This window comes from Equus quagga, unplaced genomic scaffold, assembly GCF_021613505.1.
Source record: "Equus quagga isolate Etosha38 unplaced genomic scaffold, UCLA_HA_Equagga_1.0 95587_RagTag, whole genome shotgun sequence".
In the NCBI taxonomy this organism is placed as follows: domain Eukaryota; kingdom Metazoa; phylum Chordata; class Mammalia; order Perissodactyla; family Equidae; genus Equus; species Equus quagga.
The window spans coordinates 12,528-21,336 of NW_025804059.1; the positions used below are offsets into that span (position 1 = coordinate 12,528).

Genomic DNA, 8,809 nt, shown 5'->3' on the forward strand with positions numbered 1-8,809 from the left:
GTTCCTTGCTTTCCATACGACAAAATGTGCTTATTCAAGAAGAGTCTTAAAAACTTACAAAACCTCCTTGCACCTGGAGCTCACAGGGATTAAGAGCTCTCTGCCATCCTATTCAGCTTGATTCAGTGGGATCTATTAACACATTTGGTGTGTCCACAATGGGCCATATTCCATTCTGTCACTACATTTGCATTGTTCAAAAAATTGGCCAATTTCCGATTCATATCTCTGAAAATTGGAAGTTTGGTATATGTCCTTCAACTGTGCTCTGCTTGCATGAAATTAAAATACATCAATTAATGAGTCAAAGTATAGCTATCCACTCAGATAAAATCAATTCAGTAATATTGGAGTGACCTTGTAAGATATTTTACCGACCCTAATTTGCTGCTATTTCTTCAGCACTCCAGTGAAGTGTCCATTCAAAACTTACGAATTTAGTCTAAGAAGGCCACTCCTCCTTTTAATAAAACACCAAATCAACATAGGCACAGACTCATAAGTTCACATGAGAGCAGGCAATTGTCTCGCGAATTTGCAGTTTCATGGCACTCGGATCAAATGTGTCTCCCAGTGAGCAAAGTGCAATCACAGGAATATAAATAAAGGGAAAGTTTGGTGTGAGTCATTCCAGCAGAGGCCTTCTGATTGTAAGAGGCAGGCTGATTGTAAGAGACTTTTTCTAAGAATCTGATGGAAAGACTCCTGGACAAGATGACAGCTAAATTCCCTGACACTTCTGATTCTGTATTTACAGGTACTGATTTTATTGTTGTTTTCATGTCTTTCAGTTTTTGACTTGAAATTCCCAGAAGCTATGTTACAGATAAGGAAATTAAAAGGCCATTGAAATGTGCTTCTCTGAACGACAAAGGTCACTTCCTTTGACCTGTGCGACATCAGAACTGTGCTCTGCTTATATTCTCCCTCACCTTTTGGTGGATGTGGCCATAATTTTCAACCTGATTTAAGATCTGTTTCTACTTTTAGTCCATACAAGATCTTGATCTTTTTCTCTATCAGGACAATTCAGAAAAAAAACTCCGTAAAGAAAAACGGGATTGAGGTTTTCAATATCCCTTTTCCTGTCAAAGGTTAACTTTAATCAAAATGCAGTGACTTATTTCCCCAATTTTAAGCCCTTAAAATCTGTTCAGATTTGAGATCCCTATTAAAATTTGATGAGGATTACTCTCAGTAAGAGCAGGAATAATGAGCAACTTCAGTTGTATATTATACGCGGATTATTCCAAAATGGAAATATCTTGTTTTGTCTCCTGATAATGAGGAAATTTTATTTAAAAACAAATAAAGCAAACAATTTACACAAAGTTAGGTCTCTACATAATCACACTCTGTAGAGATAGTATAGACAGATTTATTTTTAACTTACAGAATTTTCCTCCATATTTGTAAGTAAGCACAAGAGACGTATGTATATAAACAGGTTCATATGTTAAAATATAAGGTGGATCTTATTATGGACATATGCTTTGACTTTATCTGGATAGTTTTTCCTTTCACTATAAGATCTTTATTTTCATTTTTAATGGCGGCATGGTATTCTGTGTTACAAGAGTAGCCAAATATTTTAATTCATCTGAAATTTATGAACTTCTATGTCAATTCCAATTCTTAAAAATATAAACAGGAGTAAAATGAATATGGACAATCTCTTGGTTCCTACGGTGTGGGGACATTGGATCTTTTCTATTTCTAGAACTCACCACATCCTTCCTGCCCAGGGACTGGCCTTTACTGTTCCCTGTGCAAGGAGCGGTCTACTTGGTTGCAGGCAGGGTGGACTCTCCTTCATCGTTTAGATTCCACCCATGTGTCTCCTCTTTGGAGAGACCTTTCCTGACAATCCCATCTATAGGAGCTCTTTCAAACCGGGTCGCTGTCTATCATTTACCCTGTTTATTCCCTTCACAGAACTTTTCACTCTCAACGAATATTTTCTTAATTTGTTTACTCCTGGTATTTTAGGGGTGGTAATTAACCGTGACCTCTCCTTGCTCCAGGTCTGAGAAAATAGAGAAATAGACACAGGAATCAGGTAGAAATTTTTAAAATATGTTTTATTAGTGATGTCTATTGGAAAACATAGTTTATATCTTTAATAAAATTTCTCTCTAAATTACAGTCACAGCCATTAGATCACCCCCACCCCCAAAGGGGACAGAACATGCTCCCACAGGCTGTAACAGGAAGGCTAGAAATGTTTCTGACCAAACAGGAGAGCAGAGAAGGGCCATCCTCAGTGCCTTTTTCCTGTTTCACAACTCATGTCAACTAGAGGACAGAGAGGGCGGGTGAATCCCAAAGTGCTTCATCCGGGGTAGAGAGGTTCCTCCCCTCCATGGAAATGTGAGGGATGGATGACAGATAGACCACTTACTTGCTCAGAATATGTCTCCCCTTCAGAATATCTCCCTGATCCACTGCTGTGCCTCCAGAGCTTCCAACAGAGGCTGGAACATGATGCACTCAAGGAATATGTGTTCAGTTATCGTTGAAATGTAAATTTAAACTGTATAAAATTATTTACATTCAAAATTAGCAAAGGTTAAAACTGATCATTTGTAGTATTGGTGACCCTGTGGGAAAGAGGCATGATTCTCACACAGCATCAGAGGCAGGAATTGGTGCAAATTTTCTACCCCTAATCTGGCAATAGATGTTGAAAGCCTTGAAATGTCTATATCTAGTAAGAACAAACCAACTGATGCTCCTGAGGGCTGCTCAGAGTCCATCAGAACAGTAGGAAGCAGTTACCACGCTTGGTAGCAGGTGATGAGAAAGGAATCTTCTGGGGATTGGATGACAATGGGAATTTATCATGACAACAAACAATTCTGTCTCACCACAAAACAAGATAAGCTCTGAGATTTCTCTCTATATTAAGTGATGAAAGGGAAAAAACAAAACAACCAAACAAAATTACAGCTATAATACATCTGTCATTTCTAACTTCACCCACAGTAATGTGAATTCACTTTCCCCTTTTGAGTTTCCCCCTTAAAAAGGCTGCAGAAATGTCATGTTTAACTGAATTTAAGATTTGTACATGTGCTCATTGCATGTAGTCAAATGTTGTTTTACTTATGCCTAAATTTCAATATCAAGTGCTGATAACAAAGTAAAGAAAATGCTCAGAATAAAACTACAAACACTGAAGATGAAACAGACGTACCAGAAGATGCATCTAGGGACTATTAGCTGCTGAAAAGGAGGGGCATACAAAGTTTGAAAGACAATAGGAAACTAAGAAGTTATTTAGAAAGATTTGAAATCTGAAATAAGTGGTTAGAAAAGCATATGAGAAGGTAAATAGGTAAATGAGCAACATATAAAGAAGAGAGGACGCTAATCACTTCACACTTTGGACCAAGAAGACAAGAAAGCCGAGAATATGATACTCCCTCCTATTGCAGATGTTGTCTCAGGGTCTTCTCTCCCCCAACTACATTAATAATCAGGACTCATGGAAGGGAAGCCAGAATACTTGAATTCTCTGAAACAACATATGGGCACGTGAGTAGATCCTATTCAGTAGAGTATATAATAATTGATCCTATGATCTTATATTTTATTTCTATAATAAATCGTATATCCTATTATCCCATTGATAAAAGGGGAATTTTTACCTAAGTTGTATGAGCATACCGATTTAATTTCTAAAACATGCCTAAAAATAAATTATAGAAAATCTATCCAAAGTGATGTATTTCTAAGTACTCCGCAACATTCAGTAAATATTTTGTGTCTTGACTGGCCTACAGTTCTGACCTTCCTGTCGTGGACATGGACTGGTCTGTCTCTGCCACAGGAGCATGGCAGGTAACCAGACGCAGATCACAGAAGTCACTCTGCTGGGATTCCAGGGGGACCCAGCACTGGAGTTAGTTATCTTTGGATTTTTCTCTCTCTTCTGTACCCTCACCATTCTGGGGAACGGGGTCATCCTGCGGCTTATCTGCTTAGATTCTAGACTTCACACCCACAAGTACTTCTTCCTCTCCTACTTGGCCATCATTGACATGTCCTATGTTCCAACAGTGTCTGTCCTAAGATGCTGGCAAATCTTGTGAGCCAGAAAAGGACCATCTTCTTTGTTCCTTGCATTATGCAGACATTTTTGTACCTAGATTTTGCTCACACAGAGTGCCTGATGTTGGTGGTGATGTCCTATGATCGATTTGTGGCAATCTGCCACCCCCTACGTTACACTGTCATCATGAGCTAGAAGTGTGCTTGGTACTAGTCGTCAATTAATCAGCATTTATCTTCATCCTGGATCTGATTCAACTGGTTCTCATTTTTAGGCTGCCCTTCTGTGGGCCTCATGAAATCAACTACTTCTGTGAAATCCTGTCTGTCCCACCTCTGAGTGGTTGGGCTCTACTTTGGCAGTGCCATCAGGAGGTACATGGCACCCAAACCCTGCCATCAGGAGGAGCAGAAGCAGATGGTTTCCCTGTTTTACAATCTCTTCAACCCTATGCAGAACCTGCTATCTATAGCCTGAGAAACACAGAGGTCAAGGGTGCACTGAGGAGACCACTGTGCAAGGAGAGGCCAGTGTGACACACAGCAGAGATCATCACGGCAGGGGGGAGGGCTTGGGTCCCTGTGAATATGTTGGGTGGCGCTGTTGCCTTTTGCCATGATAAATGCCACAATAAAAAAATAATATTATAGATCTAAACCTATAGCCTGAAACCATATAGATTTTAGAAAATGAAGTGGATGAATATCTTCATGACCTTGGGTAAGTAAAGATTCTTAGAGATGATTCAAAAAGCATAAGACTTCAAATTTGAAAGATTTATAAATATTGGACCTTTTTAAATTACTTATTCTACTCATCAAAGTACTAATGAGGAGCCTCAGGAAAAACACTTGATTATACTCCCAGGTCCTGGAGACAAGAGGCAGGGCACAGCATGCAGGGCCACGTGGGCAAGACACGAGGGTGGTCAAGGGCAGAAGACAGGAGCGAGGGAAAGTTTAGACCATTGCCTTTATTGGCATTTCTGCAGGAAACACCCAAGAAAGAGAGTGTGGAAAAACAATTTGGAATTCTTATAACAAGTAAATCCTTACCCTGTAAAGAAAGGGAATTCTATAGACTGATAACACAGAAGAATCCTAAAGCTGAGAATTCCTCAGATATTCGGAGCCCAAGTCATCCTTCTTTCAATAATCTCATTTGAAATCTCTCTGGCCTCTCTTCTCCCTTGAAGTATAAAGTGCTGTATAAGAGTGTGTGTTACTGTTTTCTTCTTCCTTTCTTGGTTCTCCTCAGTCAGTTTGATAACCACTATGCCCATTTCTCATCTTCATACCACCACACATGAATTCCCTCTCAAATTTCACTGATTCTCTGGTATTAAATTGCTCTGCAATTTGATTTGAAGTATCTTTTTGCCATCTTCTCACAAGAAGATGTGGGCATTCCTGGATTCCTGCTTTCTTACTGGGGATTCCTGGATTTCTTACTGAAAAATATGTATTTAAAAAGAAATGTAAAGTATCAATATGAAAAAGAAGGAACAGTTTGCAATTATAAACTTCAACGTCATTAAATGATGAATCCCTGATCTCTAAAGGCAACATAAGATGAAAATAAATATCGATTTTTTAAATAATAAAATATGATTGTTTTCTTTTCAATGGGATTTTCAAACTGTGACAAACTCGATAATATCTTTAAATCCCATATCAAATCCTTAAAATATACTGCTTCCAATTGTGAGATTAAAGTAAAAGAAAATCCTTTTCTGTCACTAAATTGTAAGTATTGTAGGTTAAAACCTTGATAGGGCTTTTCAGTGCACCTGCTGAGAGAGGAAGCTGCCTGAGGCCCCGCCATGCAGGCAGGGAGGTGGTGGACACTGCAGGCCCTGCTGACAGCCTCTGCAAGGTGCCACAAAGCCCATGAGTTTTGAAGATGCATGAAGGTGATCAAAATAAATGTTTCCAAACTTATCATGGAGGATGGTTCTGAAATAACTACTAGACCACAAGAGCAGGTGACAAGAGGACCAAAATTTACATCTCAAATGTAGTGGCAGATGAACATTCCAGTCCTCAGCTATGGTAATCAAAACCTCCCCTCCCTCAAATGTGGCATGCAACGATTTGGGAAGGAAAAATGACGAATTAGTCAAGAAGATAGATAAAAAGAAGCATTTGATGAAAATTAACCTTTTATTTGACAATGATTACCTTATCTCTGTCGAGGAAAATAATCCGTAACCAATCTATAAATGAAAATTTGGGTGAGTTTATTCTGAGCTTAAATCTGAGGATTATAACCAGGGGCCTTTCTTCCCGAAAGAATAAAGGGCACCAAAGAAGTGGGGTGAACAGAGTGGTTATATACCCCCAGAGAGGATGTTTCACATAGGATTGAAATGTCCCTTTTACGATAGTCGCGAGACTGCTCTGTCGGCACAGGGATTGATGAGACAGCAGGTAGTTCTTCTGTCACAGTGAACACAGCAGGGTGTCAGTCTGTTGTCTCCAGCTGAGTGGTCACTGGTGAGCTGGGTGGTCAAAGGTGAGTGCAGCAATCAGTTCCTAGCCTAAGGAAAGATGTTTATCCCTAAGGAAATGCCAATGTAGGGGGAAGTTGCACCTTTATCTCAAGCGCCTTTGTTCTGGCCATAGGAAATGTCTAAGCAGATATACAATAGCCACAGTCAGGCCCCTTTGGAAAAAACAAAGTCAGGCCGAATTAGGTTTATACCAAATGTCTTCCGCATATACTCCAATATATCCTATTGCTTGCCATTTTTATTTGTCATCTCACAGTAAATTATGTAGAAAAAATACATTAATGGGGAATCCTACTTCTGGTATGACAGTGTGACAAGCTCTTGTGAACATGCTCCACAGGGAAACTAGTGAAAGTTATTTTTAAACAACCAGTTAAGGTCTCTGGAAATAGCCCTAAGGACATATAGCAAATCGAGAAAGATTTATACAAGAAAATCTACTAAGATTCAGTATGAAGAGCAAGAGTCTGTGTTATCTGAACCAAGATCAGCTGCCTCCCTTCCCCTCCTCACCTCGTGGAGAAGGAAATTCCACTGTAGACACACGCTGCCAAGACCACGGGGTTCCCCTCCCCATAACTCACTATCAGAGGGCCATCTTCCAGGAGGGGCAGGACAGCAGCATTTCTCATCCCACCTGAAAAACCTCAGCATTTCCTCTCCTGCCCTGGAGCAAACTGCTATTAAGGCTAAATTCTGGGTGAGTGAGACAGAAAGTGGGGGATGCCTTCTTCTGCCCAACGTCCACTCCTGAAAGAAAGACTCTTCTTTGGGCACAACATCTCTAAAATACTGGGGCCCTTGCTACAGCTCTAATGTGGTGGTCCCTCTCCACACAAAGTCAGTCAAAAACACCTGAGGCTACTGTCCCTGCCACCACACTGGGAGCCCAGTTCCTAAAATGGAGATTTCAGGGAGAAGTATGCTATTGTCCCCACAACCAGTCACAAAATTATGACTCAGAGATTTACATTAAGGTAGAAGTAGGCCAGCTATCAAGTAGCTAGTAATCTCTCCCAAAGAAACTGACTCCATTTGCAAGACTGTGGAGAAATTCAAACCTAAGGGTGCTCTCAAAACAGTGGAAGTTGTGTGGAAAGGCAGGGGGGAAGAGATTGCCAGATCCATTGAAGATATAGGCTAATCTGCAGGCTGGCTAGTTTTCAGGAAAGAACTGGAGAAAGAAATAGCTGAGAAAGGCCCTCTGGGGGTCACAAGGGAGCTTGACAATGACCTCTGTTGGATACCTTCAATGGAGCCCAAATTTGGTTGATTTTTGTCTGGAGTAATTTATACCCCAGAGCATTGTTGAAAACAAGAGACCAATCAGCCCACAACAGTGGAGTTTAACAGCTGAGTGTGGTTATGGAAATAGACAGGCAAAGAGAGCCTTGTCACAACCACTGTCATCACAGGGTGACTGCAGGCATACCCAAGGTGTCACCCCCTGAGAAGGCTCATCCTCTGATATTAACTCCCAACACTGATGTGCTGGTGGATGGGAGAATAGATTTCACTAAGATGATCCAGCCACTCAATAAAAAGTAAGTAAGCAAATAACAATAAAAAGCAGCAGAGCAGATGTGAGAAAGGTACCAATACCCAGAGTTTTATCTAAAATGTTGAGTTTACAACAAAAGAATTATAATACATGTAAGGAAACAGGGAAGTACGACCCTTACTCTAGAAGAAAGCAGGCAACAGAAACCACCTGTGAGAGTGACCAGATATTGGATTTAACAGACAAGGCTTCAAAGTAGCCATTATAAACATGTTCAGTGAACTAAAGGAAGCCATGATTAAAGGAGTGAAGGCTGTACCGTTTGGACCACCACACTGCATTTCTTTAGGACAAAGACTGCACTTTACAGCCCATACTGCCAACAATGGGCAAAAACATATATCAAATAGAAATATTATGTTGCATATCATTCTCTGAGTAATGATTTGATAGAAAATTAGAACAGGAAATTTAAATATTTGTCATCTAAGATGGGAAGAGATAAAGTAAGGAAGGATTAGCTGACATGCCAAGGAGGAGTCCCCACTCAACAGCATCCTCCACATTTCTGGGAGATTTGAGGGAAAGAGGGTGAGGGAGGATCCTGGTACTGTATACAATTCTCCCCCTCATTATCTTGACATTCTGTTTTCCTACCTTATGCTGTTGTCCCAGGGTCAAGGCAGCAATTGTGGTTGCCAGAAGCAGGGATGATCCCTAAGCAAGAAACCGTAGCTCTACT

At 40.4% G+C, this 8,809-nt stretch overlaps 1 pseudogene; it reads left to right on the forward strand.

Annotated features, from left to right (window-relative positions):
* The first annotated feature begins 3,836 nt into the window (after positions 1-3,836).
* On the forward strand, positions 3,837-4,590 carry LOC124234602 (olfactory receptor 2A5-like; annotated as a pseudogene).
* Positions 4,591-8,809: the final 4,219 nt, after the last annotated feature.